Below are 20101 nucleotides of genomic sequence, written 5' to 3'. Positions count from 1 at the left end.
AAGAGCTGTGAAGAAAATAAAAGATGTTATATGACAGACAGTGATGGGAGAGGGAACTATTTTTGATAAGGTTGTCAACAAATCTGCTCTCAAGGGTGACATGTGAATGGATATATGAATGATGAAGAGTCAGCCATGCTAAGATCTGGCAGAAATACATTCCAGGCAGAGTGAAGTGCAAAAACAAAATAGCAAGGCTGGTCCCATCAACAAAAAACTCATTATTTGCTAGTTTGTCTTTTACTGTTTTACACACTTCTGTCTCTACTATGTGATGTGTAGAGTCAAAACTTGAAAGGTCGTTGACACGGTTTATTGTTGATCATGGACAGATGCCCAAAGCAAGTACTTTGTCCTACAGAAATTACTTTCAAGAACCTCACCAACTTAACATGATGCTGGATACTGGAGAAAACTTACATTGTTTTAATACTTTATTTTTTTAGACACATTTAATGTTCATGACAAAATTCAGGGAAAGGTATAGAGATTTCCCATATACCCCCCCACACACACACACACATGCATAACCTCTGCATTATCAATATCCCTCACCAGAGTGGTACATTTGTTATAATTGATGAACCTACCATGCCACATCATTATCACCCAAAGTCCACAGTTTGCATTTTCATTTATTTGTGGTATTGTATGGAGAAAAGTTTTTAAATTCTTCCCTGTTATAATCAGTCAGAGTAAACTAGGTTATATTGTGGTAACAAACAAGTAAAATCAAAACAAACAGCCCCCCAAAAATCCTTGCTCACACAGTGTATACTTCTCAGGTTGGGCAGAAGGGCGCATCTTACTGTAATCACTCAAGGTCTCAGCTGACAAAAACTTTACCTTGACAGGTGATTTCATAACCACCATTTTATTGGACAAGAATATATGGCAAATAACACACTGTCTTCAAAAGTTTCTGCCAAGAAGTGATACGTATTACTTCCACTCATATTCTGTTTATAAAAACAAATCATATTACCACATCTAACTTTGAAGTGGTGGAGAGGCACCATTTTTCCACAGTCATGGAAAACAGAGAGCCAGCAATATTTGGTTACATTGCTAATGATGACCACACCCTCTAGCAAGGAATCTGTATACTCATGCCTTAATGAAACCAGAAATTTGCCTTTCATTGTATTCAGCTTGAAAGCATCATTTACTGAATAGAAGATCAGGTATTAAGCATATACATACACTCCTTTATATTACATATTCCCTTTACTTGCTTCAAATTTCAATTGGTAAAGTAGTCTACTACTTTTCTTGCAAAAGAAAGAGTACAAAGGTGATGACTTACTATAAAAAAAGTTCCAGCAGCTTTGAGAACAAATATCTACGCTTAAAAAGGCTATTTCTAACTTTTAAGACATAAAACATTTCTTTAGAAGGCAACATTTACAAGAAGTCAGTATTAGAATGTTTCAGGATTCTATTGTGAATTGAACTGCTTCAATGAGAATACACACCTAAGAGCAAAGACACACCGGATCTAGGGAATAATTAAGCATTGAAGTAGACAAAAAAAAAAAAAAAAAAAAAAAAGCTTTTTTTTTTTTTTTTTTTTTTTAAGAACTTCTTTCAACTACTAGAATCCAGGTGTCTTTGCTTTTACTTCTCCCCAAGGGGGAAAAATTTTATGTACTTGAATCTAGGAAACTAATTATGATGCAACATTTTGGAGCTTTTACATATGTTCAGAATATCTTTTACAGCTTTCTATCTTTGGATTTCTTTTCTACTTTAGATTCTTCTTGGGATGATGTTTCTTTTTTGCTTGACAATGGATATATCTCTCCTCACCTCACTCCAGGCTTTGGGTGGTTGTTTTAAATCTGTTCTTTTAAGGCCTTAGGGAGTAATACATATTTTTTCTTGGTACTCCTTTCCATGGGATTTCTTTTTGTAGCTTTTCCTCATCATAAGAAAAAGGGCAAGCAAAAACATTGAACTTGATTTAATTTAGACCTTTGGCCAAAGGAACAAAAGCAGGTAACGAACCTCATGAATGCTCTTCCCACTACACTCACCGAAGCTTTGGGGGGATTTTTCACAGAGTTTTAGCATTAAAGGATAATAATCAGGGTGCCTGGATGGCTCAGTTGGTTAAGCGACTGCCTTTGGCTCAGGTCATGATCCTGGAGTCCCTGGATCGAGTCCCGCATCGGGCTCCCTGCTTGGCGAGGAGCCTGCTTCTCCCTCTAACCCTCCCCCCTCTCATGTACTCTCTCTCTCTCTCATTCTTGCTCTCTCAAATAAATAAATAAATCTTTAAAAAAAAAAAGGATAATAATCATAAGCAGGGAGTCTTATTATCTTGGAGATTATCCTAAACTTACTTCTAATTCAGCACAGATTCTAATGCAGCATAGACTGACACTGGCAACTGGGGTGAGGGGCAAGCTTTTGGTCATTAGTATCATAACTATTGCAGTATATTCCATAAAAAGTAGTACTTACAATGTAATTATGCTTTTGGCTCTTTTCTTAATAATCCAACTAGCATTGTCATGTTGGCTGATAAAAATACAGACACTAATACTAAACTTTAGGATTTAGAAAAGAACTGTTAGGAAGGAAATATTGTCTTCTAACTCAAGAAGGTTGATTATGTCCATGCACATTCATACATAAACTCTTGCACACACCCATGTAAGTACAGACTCTTTCTCCTTGTATGTAATCATGACCACCCACAGGGAATGATCCTCAGTACTTTGGTCATGCTCATTCAGTCACTCTCCTTCAAAAGCAGTTTCCAGAAGAATAGGTGCATTATAATGCTTCATCCACCTCTTTCAGCTTCAAAACTAGTGCTTGTGAAAAGACCCCGTGATAGCTTGAATGACTCGATGTCTGTAGAGACAGTCCCCAACTTACAATGGCTCAACTTACGATTTTTTAACTTTATGATGGTGCAAAAACAACATATATTCAGTAGAAACCATACCTTGAATTTTGAATTTGGATCTTTTCTTGGGCCAGTGATATGCAGCCTGACCCTCTCTCATGATGATGGTCAGCATCAGGGAGCCACAGCTCCCAGTCAGCCACACGACCACAAGGGTAAACAATTGATGCACTGATAACCATCCTGTACCCCTACAATCATTTTGTTTTTCACTTTCAGTACAGTATTCCATAAATTACATCAGATATTCAACACTCCATTTAAAAAGAGGTTTTTTGTTAGATGATTCTGCCCAACTATAGACTAATGTAAGCGTTCTAAGGTAGGGTTCTAAGGTACCCTTAAGTGCTCACTTTGGCAGCACATATACTAAAATAAGGTACCCTTAAGGTAGGCTAGGATAAGCTATAATATTCTGTTGATTAAAATATATTAAATGCACCTTCAACTTACGATGAGTTTATTGGGATGTAACTCTACATAAAGTGAGGAAGATCTGTACTTAGTCACCACAAAAGAACCGCACTTTGGTCATGATGAGGAGGAAAAGTCTCCTCTATATGACTGCCTTGCTCATCCAATGGTGTGTGTGGCTGTGGAAAAGAATTTAGAACACCTTTTATTTGCTTTTCCTTTGTCCCAATTAACTAGGCAACTGTTTGTCCTCAGCTTATTCCAAAAGATCCATTTAAAAACTAAATCCCAAAAGCTGATTATTGCCAAAATATATTCTTCAATGTCAATCTTTGCTGTTGTGGTTGCCACCTCCTAATGATTCTGAAGAGCCAGAAGGGTGAATTTTTCTCATCAAAATATTGGGTAATAATTCCTAACAGGAGAGTATATGGCATTTAGAATTGTCTGTGATACAGTTGACCAAGAAATTCTAAGGATATCATTGTTTCGGGGAACATTTCAGACTGAAGAGGAATAAGGAAAAATGTCGCAGGTTAGAATACGTGGTTTTCATACAGTTTTGGTTTTAATTTTTAGAAAATTGGAGGGAAAACACACACCACCCCCCACCCGCAACAGGTATAAGACAACTAAGCCTTCGTTTGTCACAAATAGCATCATCTCTTCAAGTCATAGATATATTTTTATGCCAGAACAATCCCTAGCTGGTTTGTTACTTTGTAGCTTTTTAGAAGTATGAATATAAGCCAACTGGGTCATTATATTAATATGATCACTGAACTAGGAGTCACGTCTCTAAGGCTTAGTAACTGTGAGACATAGATATTAGGCGCACTCTCTCTCCCAACCCCACCACACACACACACACACACACACACACACTTCCTTATCATTAGCCAAATGGTCATAATGAACTATTTGTATCACAAGCTTATGGTAAGAATCAAACACAATGATGTATACCAAAGCTTTATAAACATCATTATAAATACTACCAAAGGACATGACAAATATTACTATTAGTATTATGAAAAGAAATAACATGCAAATTCTTTTATTAAGAGAACCATTTTCACATCGAAATAAGCTGTATGAATAACCTTAAAGTACTTTCAACTAAATCTGAGGGAATCTGAGGGAACTAACTAATAATAAGTACTGCTATAGTATACAGCCTGGGCAAGGGCCAGGGTTAGAAAGAATTAGGCCATCCCACTCTATCAACAATAACTAAGAATAGTTATTTGAACAGTTACTTGAACTTTTTTTTCAATTAACATGTGTTAATCATAAAAATAAACTGAATATTTTAATAGTTCTACTGTTTGGTTTTTCAAAACTTAGCTGAAATCTTTCTCTGCATTCAGTTCAATGTACAATAATCTGTCAATATGAGAACAGTTGGGATCGATAGTATCAAAATATTTTATCAGCTCTATTCAGTTTGACTTCTATCCACATGTATGTGTGCTTGTGTGTTGTGTGGGTTATGATATAAAATATAAATCCTGACTCCAAACTGCAAGTCACTGCAAATTTTATCTGGGAATTTATAACAAATATAACATTCTGTCGGTCTATTTTGGTTGTACTTACATCATATTAACTGGAATTAATTCTCCTTTCCTCTTATTTGAAAAGGAGAGGTAATTTCACCAAGTCTTATTTTTCTTATTCAATTAAACATTTTAATAGATATCTACTATGTCTCAGGGACTATGTAAAGTGATGAAGATGCAAAGACAAATATGATAGAATGTCTGCCTTTAATGAGGCTCAAATCAAGAAATAAACAGATATACCAAATAGTTATTGATAGGAAGGTAGGGGGTCAAACTTCCAGCTTGGTCAGTGCTCTTTAGTTTTTATTAGTAACAATGTCAGATTATTTACATTCTCCATTTTCAGGGGCAATTAATGTAGGTCTTTAAATGATTAAAATTTTTCCCAGGACAGGGAAAAATTCCCAGGACAGCGCCTGGCTGGCTCAGTTGGAAGAGCATATGACTCTTGATCTCGGGGTCATGAGTTCAAGCCCCACACTGGATGTAGAGATTACTTAAAAAATAAAACTTAAAAAAAATTTCTTGGGGCTCAATTGGAGAAAAATGGTTATCTTGGGGAGGCAGGAAAAATATGTATCACCAGGGAGCAGAAAAAAGGAAATACTTTGTCTCTTTTTTTTCCCTCCATTTCACTCTGTATTCATTTTCTGCCTCACTCTCTTCTTTCTTTCACTACTGATGGCTCACACTCTCCTCTTTTGTTTATTCACCCACCAATATTTACTGGGCTTTCGTCTGTGGGGTAAGAGTGATGGACTAGGGAGAAAAGGTCTTTAACCTGTGGTAAGCTCTTGGGGCATAGGGTAGGTACATAAATTAGCTAACAGCATGGACGCTAGTGTGAGGCTTTAAAGTTTGATTCCTACCTCTACCACTTAGCAGCTGTATGAGTCTGGGCAAGTTATTTAACCTCTCTATGCCTTAATATCCTCATCTAGAATACAAGGGTTATTATAGCAGCTACTTACAAGAGCTGTGACAATGTTGAAACTCTGCTTCTGGAAAGCAGCAATGGTTAAAAAGGCTCCCCCATCCTTTCATGTTCTGAGAAATGGCTAATTCCAAAGGATCATGCTGCCCTCTAGATTCTGAGGTCACACTCAACTCCATCCTTCCTCATGACTCCCATAAGGTTCCCAGATGACCCCCTTTTCTACTTGGATCAACCGTCTGTTGATCTCTCTATAAAGAAATTCGTAATTTATAGAGATTTTATTTCTGTTGGATAAAGGGGACAGAGAATCTAGTTTGTTATTCTTCCCTGGTTGTCTATTTTGAGTTTAAATAAATTAAGAATTTAAAGAGACCAGGTCTTTGAAATGGGCCTGTGAATTTTGTATTTGTGTATGCTTGACTCATGACTCATGACTGAAATTTTGGAATTAGAACTATAAACTTTCTGTATCAGTCTTGTATTAGGGCTTTTTCCTTCTGTAATTTAGGAAAGTCTTTCCCTTTAATTATGTGAATATGTCATATTTTCCTATTTCTGGATAGCATGAATCAATTAAATTTGAAATCCCTTATGTTAAAGGAGCTCTAGTGTGGTTGGCAAAGAGATAAATAAGTATTTATATAATTGGCCATCCCCATATTTCAGAAATTAAAGAAATTGAATTTTAAATAATTTTAATGTGAAAAAGATATTCTTATAGAAACTCAGAAACATTTTAAGAATTCATATTCACATACTTAGGTAAAGTTTCAGCAAGTAAAACTAGTTTAATAATTTTGGTTTAATACAAAGAACTATATTTTATCTGAGTTATCAGTGTTATCAGTATAATGTGAATACACATTTTTATTCTACTTGAGTATGTTCTTTCTAAACATGTTTACTGATCAAATGAGATAGCATTATTTCTTATAAAATATGATTATGAAAATTTTAAATCTGGTTTTAACCAAATTGAATCATTACTCTGACAAACTTTATTTAAATAGTAATTTTTTGTAGCATGTAAGGTTAAAGATAATTTCCAAATGTTTAGGTAATTTAAAATCTTGGACTGCTGCAAATTGAGCTCATTAATAAATATTCATTAAATAGATAATTTTTAAGAATACTGTAACATTAGGGCACCTGGGTGGCTCAGTTGGTTAAGCCACTGCCTTCGGCTCAGGTCATGATCCTGGAGTCCTGGGATCGAGTCCCACATCGGGCTCCCTGCTCAGCAGGGAGTCTGCTTCTCCCTCTGACCCTCCCCCCTCTCATGCTCTCTATCTCATTCTCTCTCTCAAATAAATAGATAAAATCTTTAAAAAAAAAAGAATACTGTAACATTAGTTACAAAGCATAACTTTAAGTTTATATAATTGTTTTTCTCTTATATTTAAGAGATACAGAAATATTAAGAGATATATTTAATGGTACAGAGAGGCTCTATATATTTGTGTCTGTTAATGAATGTGTTCATTTTGGCCATTTTGAGAAATCGTACTCTAAGAGTATGGGTTCTTTTAAGATAAAAAAGACAGTAGATTTGTCTTAAAGTAAAATGACTGATTACTCCAGAATAAGACGGAGGAAAGTTTAAGAAAAAACCTGAATGGATATAGAAAACTGTAGAAAGTTCATGAAAATGGAATTTTATTTGTATTGGTCAATTCTAGCTAAGGTTTATATAATGGGTTTATTTATAATACTTTCAAAAAGAGTTTATGTTTACATTTTTCTTAGAGTATTGGTTTCCCTAAGAGGTTGTAAAAGGTTTTCTTTTACCTTCTAAGTAATCTGCCTTAAAGGCAAAAATTCTGTGTCTTATAAGAAAAAGTTCCCATGCTTCATGTTAACTTTGCCCTGTCCTTGATTAAGATTACCAAGACTTCTCAATTTCTAAAAAACTAAGGTTGTTACCTCCTATGTTTACTTAAAAAAAATCTTTTTAAAGATTTTACTTATCCATTTGACAGAGCACGCTTGCACACACACGTGAGTGGGGGAGGGGTAGAGGGACAAGCAGACTCCCGCTGAGCACAGAGCCCAACATGGGCCTCATTCCCATGACCTTGGGATCATGATCTAAGCTGAAGTCAAACACTTAACCAACTGAGCAACCCAGGCGCCCCACTTTTAAACTTCTTTATTGCCATCTTGATTAAATAGGAAATCAAGGATTATTTCTCAGTAACCCAGTAAGATCCCACCTTAATCAAATCTCCTGACAACTTTTGATATTTCCCCTTTGTAAAAATCAAAACCTAAATGGCATCTTTTGCACTTAAGACTGTCTTTGAGACAAATATGGAGGGCAATATGACAAGAACGGGCAGGATCCTTCTTTAGATGGAGAACTCAGGAGAGCCATTCCATGGTACCACTTGCCCAGATACACTCTAACAGAGGTCAGCCTACTTGGTTTCAACAGCAGGTTAAAGAAGCCATTGCCTAGTGCTCCCAAACAATGTCAATTTCCCACTCTACTTATCACATCCCCTTAAATTATCTATAGGGTTTTCAGGAAAATGAATGTCTGTTGTACTTTGAAATATTTTTCTCCATCTGTATAATACTCTCCCCTTCCTTTTCTCCTTTGTGAACCCTAAGGTGCTCATCCCAAGATGTGGGATGCTAGAGTGCTTTATTCCCTGCATATGTGCATGGCCCTCTCCCTGTTTTTCTTCAGTTTCTATTTAACCTTTATCTTATTAGATCTTGCCCAACAATCTACATAAAATGACAATTCCTCCTCCTACGTGACCCTTCCCCCACCATGCATACATACACTGTCTATCCCCTAACCCTACTTTATCTTCATATACTTACCACCAAATTACATGTTATATATGTATTTGTTTTATGCTTATTCTTGGATTCTCACCACTAGAATGTAAGCTCTTTGTAGCAGGGGATGGCTTTTCTCAATTTTGGTCCCTGCTAGATGTCTAGCTTTTAGAATAGAGATTGGCAAATTATAGGCGTTCAATAAATATTGGTTAAATATATAGATGCATTTATCAACTCCTCATCAAAGGATAATATACTGGAGAACTTCATATAAGTACACTAAACACAACTCTTGCCTTCAGTGAAGAAGTGGAAGAGAGTAAAAATAAAATTCAGCCTTCAGAGGACCAAATCTGGAGAGGTAAAGAAAGGTACCATAGTTGCACAAGTGTGGGAAACAGGAGCATCAAGGATGTGCAGAAATGAGATAGAAATAGTAGGGATAATGTTGCAGATTTGGGGAATAGTGTAAACATGGTACAAAAAAAGCCTGGCTATTCTTTTGCTAGAGGCTGAATATAACCACCCTCCAAATTCATAGGTTGAAATCCTAATCTCCAATGTATTAGTATTTGGAGACAAGCACTTTGGGAGATGATCAGGTCATGAGGGTGGAGCCATGAATGGGATCAGTGCCCTTGTAAAAGAAGCCCTAAATATTAGCTCCCTGACTCCTTCCACCATGTGAAGACACAGAGAAAAGGGTCATCTGTAAACCAGGAAGTGAGCCAACACCAGACACTGAAACTGCTGGTACTATGATCTTGAACTCCCTGACCTATAGAACTTAACAAATAAATGTTTGTTGTTTATAAACATAAAGGAAAAAACACTCCTGTGTGTTTCTCCTTTACTACTCACATATAACACTTTACTTCTGGTATTTCTGGTCGCCCACACAGGAGATTTTCCACACATCAAGCAATTCTGCAACACCAGCTGGGTGCTTCTGACCTACTGGCTATAAACCATAGGTTCCTAGTACCTCCTTCTCAGGATTTGCTAGAGCAGCCCATAGAACTCAGAGAAACATTTTACTTACTACATCACTTATTTATTATAAAAAGATACAACTTAGAAATAACCAGAGGCAAAAGGTGTATAGTTAAAGGTATCCACTTCCTCAACACCTCCCACCACTTATTCACCAACCTGGAAACTATCCAAACCTTATCGGGATCCCAAGTATTGAGACTCCTATGGAGGCTTCATCATGTAAGAATGATCAATTATTCCTGCATTTCTACTCCCTCTCCTCTCTTTGGAAAATGGGATGGGTGGGGCTGAAAGTTCCAAGCTTCTAATCATGGCTTGAACTTTCTGGTGACCAGCTGCTATCGGGGGGTCCACTGAGAGGTGCCTTGTTAGAACATAAGACACTCCTATCATCCAGGAAATTCCAAGGGATTTAGGAGCTCTGTGTCAGGACCTAAAGTCAAAGACCACAAAAAAGACCAAAGTAAAAGACAACAAAAGATGCTGCTAGTGTTCCTATCATTTAGGAAATTCCAACAGCTTTAAGAGCTCTGTGCCAGTAACCCCAGATAGAGACCAATATATATTTTTTCTATTATTCCACAATACTCCACTCAGTCTATGATAATTTCTTATGGCAGCCTGGATGGACTAAGACACTTTCATTTGCTTACTGAATATTTATTATATACCCACCACTGTGGTAAGCTTTGGGACAAAAGAGGGGGGAGGATGAAACCCACCCTTGATGATTTCATGGACGTGAGAAAAACGGACATGGAAATAAATGTTTACGATTTAGTGATAGGTGCTTCAGTAGATTGTAACAAAGAGTGCATTTTACAATCAAAACACCCTACAATAGAATTCCCTCCTAGGGACAACCTGACTTTGGGAAGTTATCTTGAGAAGCTGCTCAGGGTAGAAGGGAAGAAGCTGAAGACGTGGGTACCAACAGAAAGCAAGACAGCAAAAATTAGTGGAGAAACTGCATCTTATGAGACCAGAAAGGAAACTGGTTATGCTTCTGAGAGAGGTAGGAGGAGAGAAGAGATGATAGGCTTTGAAAGTACAGAAGAGATAGAAACCAGGCTGTCTGTGGGTGGCTGCAGTTTACCTCAGATAAGGGCCACCGAAACATGGAAGTACAGGAGGGAATAATGTCCCTTTACCATTCTGAGTGTTCCTTCTCACAAGTCTTTAGTAAAGTATGCTTGACTGAGAGACACTTCATGTGAGTGGCTTTTGCCATGAAACAAAGAAGAGGTCAAATAAAAAAGGGGCTCAACGTTACATCTCAAGACAGAACACCTGCAGTGGTAGTAGGAGCTTGCAGAACACAAGGATAGAAACCTTGGGAACGGACAAGGTTTTGGAGTTTCATGGGACTTGAAATTAGGCCAGAAAAGAACCTCTTAAATAAATTTCAAGGGATGGAAAGTCACCAGTCGATTTCTAGGTCACAAGAAATGATCAGTTATTACGGCAGCCTTTGTGGAAGGCCAAACAAGATAAGACTTAGGCATATGACAAAGCAGCAAAGAATGTAACTGGCACAGCAAGAATTTCCTAATGGAATGATTGATAGAGTTGCTAGGAGTGGGGGGAAACATTCTAAAGGGGGAAAAAGAGAGTGGGCGCCTGGGTGGCTCAGTCGGTTAAGCGACTGCCTTCGGCTCAGGTCATGATCCTGGAGTCCTGGGATCGAGTCCCACATCGGGCTCCCTGCTCGGCGGGGAGTCTGCTTCTCCCTCTGACCCTCCCCCCTCTCATGCTCTCTGTCTCTCATTCTCTCTGTCTCAAATAAATAAATAAAAGCTTTAAAAAAAAAAGGGGGGGGGAAGAGAACTGTAAATATGTAGAATTAGCTAACAATAGCAAAACAACAATAAGAGTAGATGTCTTTAATGCGTAAGAGAAGAAAGGAACGAACAGCATTATGTCCCAAACACATACCCCACAAGGTATCAGGTACCAGCTTTTTATTTGTTGGATTGTGTTTATTTCCATACTGTAAAATTCACCAGTTTTGATGTATAGTTCCATAAATTTTAGCAAATGCTTAGAGACACTGCCACCACAATCAAGACATACAACTGCTGAATCACACCAATATTCTCCTATGTCTCTTTGTGGTCTACATCTCCCACCACCCACAGCCCTGGCAACCACTGATTTGATTTCTATTGTTATTTCTCATGATTTTGTCTCTCCAGGGTACCATAAAAATGGAGTTAGACAGTATGTGGTCTTTTGAATTTGGTATTTCACTTCACATAATGTATTTGAGTTTCATCCATATGATTGTGTATAGCAATAATACTGCTGAATAATATTCCATTATATAGATGCATCACAGATTTTATCCACTAACCACTAGGAGGACGTTTGGGTTGTTTCCAATTTTAGGAAATTATGAATAATGCCACAATCAACATTTGAGTAGAGGTTTTTGTGTGAACATCAATTTTCATTTTTCTTGGGTATGCAAAAATGAGATATATGGAGAAGTATACGTTCACCTATATGAAACACCATCAAACTCTCTTCCAAACAGCTGTACCATTTTGTATTACCACCACCAACATGTACAAATTTGAGTTTCTTGGCATCCACACCAAAATATGGCAATATCAATTTTAAAGATTATTATTATTATTACTACTAATATAAGGATTACTGGCAATCATAAGATACTAGGAAGAGGCAAGAAAACATTCTTATCTAAAGTCTTCAATGGAAGCATGGTCCTGATGACTCCTTGATTTTGTACTTCTCGCCTACAGAATTCCAAGAGAATACATTTCTGTTGCTTAAGCCATCTAGTTTTTGGTAATTTGTTATGGCAGCCTTAGGAAACTAATACATCTACAAATGATGTTGGGCATCTTTGAATATGCTTATTTGTCAAAGAACATCTCCTTTAGGGAAGTGTTTATATAGTTCCCCTGCCCATTTTTTAAATTGGGTTTATTGGTTTCTTACTACTAGATTTTGAGAATTCTTTATATATTTTAGATACAAATTCTTTGTTCAAATATGTAATTTAAAAACATTTCCCCCACTCTTTCGTTTGTCTTTTCATTTTCTTAATGTTATCTTTCACAGAGCATAAGTTTTCATTTAATACATTTGAATTGTCCTTTTTTTTTTTTTTTTTTTTTAGAGGCAGTGATTTTGGTGACCAATCTAAGAATTCTTTGTGGAATCTATGGTCACAAAGATTTTTTCCTGTTTTCTTAGAGAAATTTGACAGTTGCAGTTTTTGCAAGTAGAGGTATTACCAATTTTGAGTTAATTTTTGTATAAGATCTGAAATATGGGTTGAAGTTAATTTTTTTCACATATAAATGTCCAACTTTTCTAGTACTATCTGATGAAAAGATTATCTTTTCTCCTTTAAATTATCCTAGCAAGTTTGTCAAAAATCAATTGGCCATGTTGTTATGTATATATCCTCCCATGAAAACCAACACTTATGATTACTATGACTTTATAATAAGTTTTAAATCAGTTGATGTGAGTCCTACAGCATTATTTATAATTTTCAAAAATTTTTGGCTATTCTAGTTCCTTTGACTTTCCAAATGCATTTAAGAATCAGCTTGTTAATTTCTATAAAAAATCCTGCTAGAATTTTGGGGAGATTTCATTAATCTATAAATCAATTTAGGAAGAACTGACATCTTAATAACATTGAGTCATGATAAATCTTTCTATTTAATTTTCTTTGATCTTTTTCATCAGTGCTTTGTAATCTTCGCATTAAGATCTTGCATGTATTTTTTCAGATTTATACCTATTTCATGTTTCGTGCTATGGTAAATGACATTCTTTTAAAATTATGATTTCTAGTTATTTGTTGCTGGTATATAGAAATACAATTGATATTAATATATTGATTTTGTTCTACAATCTTAATAAGATTACTTACTAGTTCTAAGAGCATGTTTATAGAGTCTTTAAGATTTCCTACGCAGACAACAGTAGCAATCACAAATAATATTATGCCTTCCTTTTCAATCTGCATGTCTTTTATATCTTTTTTTTCTTTTATTGCAATGGTTGGGAATTCCAGTGTGATACTGAATAGCAGTAATAAAAGCATACATCCTTGACCTGTCCCTGATCTCAGAGGAATGCATTCATTCTTCACTACGTATATCTTTTGTGATATAATGTAATGTAAACTTTATCACATTAAGGAAGGCTTTTTCTATTTCCTACCTTTCTGAGAGTTTTTATCATGGATATTACATTTTTCATATATTTTTATCTGTACTTAATTTTTATTTATCTATTGTTATTTTGGCTATATTCACTGTATTATTTTCTAGTAGTTTTCCTAGAGGCTACATCTTTTCACAATATATAGAGAGCTAACATTTTACTACTTCAAGTAAAATGTAGAAGTTTTACAATCATTTATATCACTTTACTCTTCCCTCTTCATATTATATTTGTCATATATATATCTACATATATTTACAAACTTACCAGACACTGCTATAATTTTCACTTTCAATAGTCATTTATATTTTGTAGAATTTGAGGGAGAAAACTGTCTTTTGTTTTAGCCCAGATATCTACTATTTTTCTTGCTTTCCTTATCTCTGAACTTTCAAGTTTCTCTTTAGTAACATTTCCCTTCAGCCTGAATATTTCTTTTAGCATTTCTTTTAGAGTAGATTTGCTGGTAATAATTCTCTTAGTTTCTCTTTCATCTTTTTTCCTGAAGGATATTTTGGATATAGAACCCTTGGTTGACAGTTCTCTTATTTTAACAATTTAAATTTTTATTCCACTGTCTTAATGGCCTTCATGGTTTCTGAGAAATGAGAGGTAATATGAATCTCTGTTCCTTCACATGTAATATATTAGTTTTCTCCAGCTACTTTCAAGATTTTTTTTTCCTGTATCTTTGGTTTTCATCAGTTTCATTATGATGTGTCTGAGTGATTTTTCACTTATAAATTTATTTTGTTTGGGGTTTTCACAGGCTCTTAAATCTGTAAATGTATGATTTTCCCCTAATATAGGAAGTTTACAAGTATATTTATTCAAATATGTTTCTGCTCTAATGTCTTTGTTCTCTCCTTACGGGAGAAAACTCCAGTGACACTTATGTTAGACATTTTACTATTGCCCCACAGATTCCTGATGCTCTGTTCATCTTTAAATCTTTTTTCTTTTTTCTTCATACTGAAAAACTTCTATCTCCAACTTTCCCAACTCTTTCTCAATCTCCATTCGGCTTTTGAGCCCTTTTAGTGAAATTTTTATTTAAGTTATTGTATTTTCTAGTTCCAAAATTCTCACCTGGTTCTTTTTATTGTTTTGATTTCTCTGCTGAAATTTTCTATCTTCTCATTTATTTCCATTGTTTTACCTTTATACCATGGAGCATAGTTATAGTAGCTTCTTAAAAGTTTTTGTCAGATAAGTCCAAAGTGTGTCATCTTATAGCACCTATTGACAGTCTTTTCCTTTGAGAACCTGTATCATTTTTCTGGTTCTTTGTATATTGACTCATTTTGGATTGTATCCTGAACACTTGAAAATTAGGTTTTATAGATGCTGGGTCCTGTTAAAATCCTCTACAGAATATCAATCTGTGTTGGAGTTGTTTTGTCAGGCAACTGAGAGCTTGCTTCAAACTTTAAATTCTACTTACCTTCTCTAGGTGCTAGTTCCAATATCGATTTAGTTTTCAAAAACTTTTATATACTCATTTGCATCTTTCCTGCACAAGAAGGTCAGTGGGGACCCAGAAGTTGTGCAGGTTCAGACCCAGCTCCTTGTGTTGTGCCTCTGGCCAAAAATATGGGGTTCTTTCAAAGTTTTACTGCTTCCTCCACCACTAGTAAGGCTCCAAATGAGGGGAAAAAATAGGGAAAAAAAGATGAGAGGCTTATCTCTTTTCAAGGTATTTCTTCAGTTTTTGACCACCCTCCCCCACCTGCCTGATCTTTTTTTTAATTTTCAGAAAGTTCAGTTAGTTTTTTTTTTTTTAATTTATTTTTGTTTTGTCCAGAATTTGGGGTTGTAATCAGCAAGACAGAATGGCATAGAGTGGGCTTACTCTATCTTTAATGGAACTTTTTATATTTTATTTTACATTTTTGTTTTTATTTGTGTTCAGGGAATACCTCCGTCCGCTTTGGCAAAAAATATGGAGTGCTCACGAAGGGGGACTGTGGGTGATAATGTGCAAAGGTAATTTGGCACTAGATTGAAAGTGGCTGAGATAACCTACCTAAGAACACTGAATTTCTATTAGTAGGTTATAGAAAGCTATAGAGGGATTCTCATTCAAATGCCTCAGTGTGGTTGGCAGCCCTCAAAATGGTCTTGCTGCCTTTTCCTTTTTTAAAAAAAAACCATTCTGAAATAGAAGTGAAATAATTTCAAGTTTGCTTCCATATTCTAGTTCTGGCACCAATCTTATTTCCCCAGAAGGCGTTTCTATTACTGAAAGTGGCATTCAGGCACTGACGACCACACATTCCCTTATTATACATTGCATAACACCAGAAAAAAAGACCAATAAAATCACTGGTCCTACTTACAGTGAGCCAACAACATTTGGGGCAGGGTTGACTTTATGTTACATTCATATATCTCACAGATAGCGTGGCTATAGATTAATTGGTAAGGCATTATGTATACATAGCTATGAATATCAAGCAATGCATTAAGAATTAGCATAAAACGGCAAAGCCTTTATGTTTTTCCTTTGCTTAATTGACTTTGTAGAGCAATTCATACTGTTAACATAGGTGTCTCTGGTAAATAATGTAATATCAAACATTTAATTGCCACCTATTCTGGGGGCCTGCCTTAGGCTGGGGTTTCTAGAAACAGACCACAAGAGAAAGATTTGTATGAAGGTTTATCAAGGAGTACTCCTGATCAACACCCATCCCTGGTGATAGAAACAGGATTGGTCAGAGGGAGAAACTAAACTGCAATCTGATTGCCAATCCCTCAGGGGATTCTGGAGTGGAGGCATCCTCTCAACAGATGCCCCAAACTGAGGCAAAAGTGGACCTTTCTACCCACCCACTAACTAGTCAGAGAAAGAGGATTGCCCCCTGGGAATTTGGGTAACCTGTGGCAAGTAAGCTTTCTTTGGTAGAGGAAATTCCCCAAGGGGAACTCAGCTGTGAGCCTGGGCAGCCAACATTTAAGACAGCTAGGGAAATGTGCATACACTCCTGAAGGAGGCTCTGAGAGATGTACCACAGCATTCATCATGGTGCCTTAAATCAACATGAGTTTTCTTACCTGTAAAATAACAACCCAATCCAAATTCATTGATGATAGAATGGTTTATTAATTTTGAGGGGGAAAGCCCCCTAAACAGACCACATTATGAGGTTGAGTTGGGAGATGTGTTTACATGTGTGGTGTAAGACACATTGTCTCACACAAAAATAGGTTTTTAATAAATGTTGTCATTATGTTTCACAGAATATACCTGTGTATAGGTATTAATAATTGAGAAATTTCACCTTCATGTCTTCTAGGAAACTGAGGTAAAAGAGAGTGAATGCTTGCCTAAAAATTTCCAGACAAGGAGATTCTTTTTATGAAATGCATGTCCTTGCTGTTACTCCTTTGTGCTGAGGTTCTTTATGTCAAATCCCAAGAGAGATTTCAACTCACATAGAATCAACTAGAATGTCCCATGTTTTGTTTTCTTTGTGTTTGTTTGTTTGTTTTCCCTACAAATTGGCTTTTGCCTCTTTTGAGATTTCAGGTTTATGTATCCCCCATTTTATAGGAGGGGGAAAAGAAAGACTGCATGTTCTGACAAGTCCTTTTAAATTAAAAAGGGAGTGAGTTTAAAATAGAAAATGTAATTTTAACACATGCAGATATCCCCATGCTGAGAAGACAACTCTATTGTATTTTTCAAACATTAAAAAAAAGAAAGACAGGAAAAAAACAATACACAAAACAGAGAGAGACAGTGAGGAAAATAAAATTAGGCCATATTGGAATGAGCACAAGCAGGCCCCTAGCAAAGCAGACACAGACAGCCCTGCCCATGTGCGGCCAAGCACAAAGGGTCCGTTTTCACTGATCATCAAGTATCATGGAGACCTCTAAATATGATATTTCAAATCAGAATGAGTAATACTGCAGTTTTTCTCTCACAGTGAGTCAATACAATCTGACACATACCATTAAGTTGAAATTTTGGAAGTAGTTTTATTTCTGTTGGATGGAAGCTGGCATATTTATTTTGTGTTTTATCTATTTTGGGTGAGATAATGATTTGTCTTTTGAGAGTTTGCTTGTGTGTGTGTGTGTGTGTGAGAGAGAGAGAGAGAGAGAGAGAGAGAGAGATTCTAGGAGAAACCAGAATAGAAAAACTCAGAGCCGCATGTACCCTCCTTTGGTTTGAGAGCAGAGACTGGGATTACTGTTTCTTCTACTTCCTGACTCATTTCCATTAGGCTTCTTTTCAACAATTGTCACAGCAACAATATTTTCTGTATAGCAAAGAGATTTCCCAATTCACCTATTTCAAGAAAGTCTGATTTCCAGTTTAACAAAAAAAATGAGTACAGTCTCCTGGCTGGCTACAATAGAATCATGGAGAAGTATAATTTAACAATAAGCATAATCTAGAAAAGACTGTTTTACCTAGACTTGGTGTCACTCATGCTAAACAATCTGTCTACCTTGATTCATCACTCACTCACCTATGGAACAATGCATGTGTGGACATTTATTGTTTCTGCCTGCCCAAAATAGATCCTCTTTCTTCTGAAACAACACTCCAATATCCCTTTGGTAAAACATTCCTTCCTTGTCTCAGTCCTTCAGTTAACCCTGACTTTAACCACAGTTCTGGAAGTTGAGGGGTGGGGGGAGTATGGTTATGTCTAGCCAAAAACGGACATTATTTTACTTTATAGGTTTAAGTGACCAAAAGACCTTTTGCTAGACCTTCATTCCAGGCCTTTTGCTAGAATGATCTGGAAAATGGAGCTCTCTTTTCATTGGGATAGATGAGCTTATAAAATAATTGCCAGATGCTGATGGCTGTCTTAATATCATAGCACAGCAGGGAGAGAGCCTGCCTGAGATTGGAATCAAGAGAGAGGAAAGCAAAAATGAAGATAGACCAAGTTCCGTAACACTAACTAGACTCAACCACACTCAAAAAAAATTAAGTTGCCATGCTTTTCAGTTTTGTGAGTTAACTAATTCCATTCTTTGGTTTAAGACAAAGTGAGGTGCTTTTGTTTTCCACTTAAAATTGAAAAAGTCCAGAGGCACCTGGGCAGCTCAGTTAGTTAAGCTTCTTCTGACACTTGATCTCATCTCAGGTCTTGATCTCAGGGTTGTGAGTTCAAGCCCCAGGTTGGGCTTCACTCTGGGCATGGAGCCTACTTAAAAAATAAAATAATAAAATAAAATAAAATAAAATAGAAAATGTCCTGATGACTTCAATTTATATTTGACATAGATTTATATTTACTTAAAAATATTTAGAGTTGTGGCTGTGAAGAATATTTGGAGGAGCTCTGCAGTTTCACCAACTCTGCCACAGGAAGGGAAGAGCTGCTAAATGATGGTGATTTGGGAAGAGAACTGGGCTGTGCACACTCTTCTTTCATTTGAGAACTGGCCTGCCCTCAGACAGCTGGTGTTCTCTATTTGGACCATACAATCAGCATAGCAGGAAAGACCCTCTGCCCATATGGTAAGTCTAAAATTTGCCTGTGCTGTCCTTGATTGGAAGATGGTATAAGGGTATTTATTTTAGGATTTAGAGGGGTCTGCTTGCCTAACAGTATAAACCGCAACTCTAATATAAACATTGTCATGTTGAAGGTAACATTTTACTCTCTACTTATCTAACTCTGTGTTTATCCCTAAATTAAATCTGAACCCAGGCAGGTAAGAGGAGTGTTATTTTTGATCCCTTCATTCACCCACCAGCTCCCAACGAGATGATATGTATAAAGACACCTAGATGAACAAAACCATTGCATGATTAAGGAATACCAAAGACCTTGCTATGTCTGGAAAATATAGGACACAGTGGGAGAATGGAGGAATTGGGAGTAGGTATGTAGGCTGGGGTCAAATGATCCAGGGCCTTGTGAGCTATCAAAGCCGTTGGAACTCTGTTGTATATTCAGTGTGGAGCCATTGAAGGATTTTAAATAGTGACAGTTAGATATTTTCCAAAGATTACTCCAGCTTGAATGTGAAAAATGAAATGGAGGGCAAAGGAAAAAAGGCAGAGCAACAGTATAAAGAGCTGGTGCCCTCACCGAGGTAAGTGTCTGGAAGGCAGCACCACGGACACGGCATCTAGCCCAACGCCCAGCATCCCCATGGCCTCAGTGCGCGTGTGTGTGTGTGTATGTATGTGTGCGTGAGAGAGCCCAACGCCCAACATCCTAATGGCCTCAGTGTGTGTGTGTGTGTGTGTGTGTGTGTGTGTGAGAGAGAGCCCAATGCCCAACATCCCAA

Source organism: Neomonachus schauinslandi, chromosome 11 (assembly GCF_002201575.2).
Source record: "Neomonachus schauinslandi chromosome 11, ASM220157v2, whole genome shotgun sequence".
NCBI lineage: Eukaryota > Metazoa > Chordata > Mammalia > Carnivora > Phocidae > Neomonachus > Neomonachus schauinslandi.
This window is presented reverse-complemented; position numbering follows the sequence as displayed.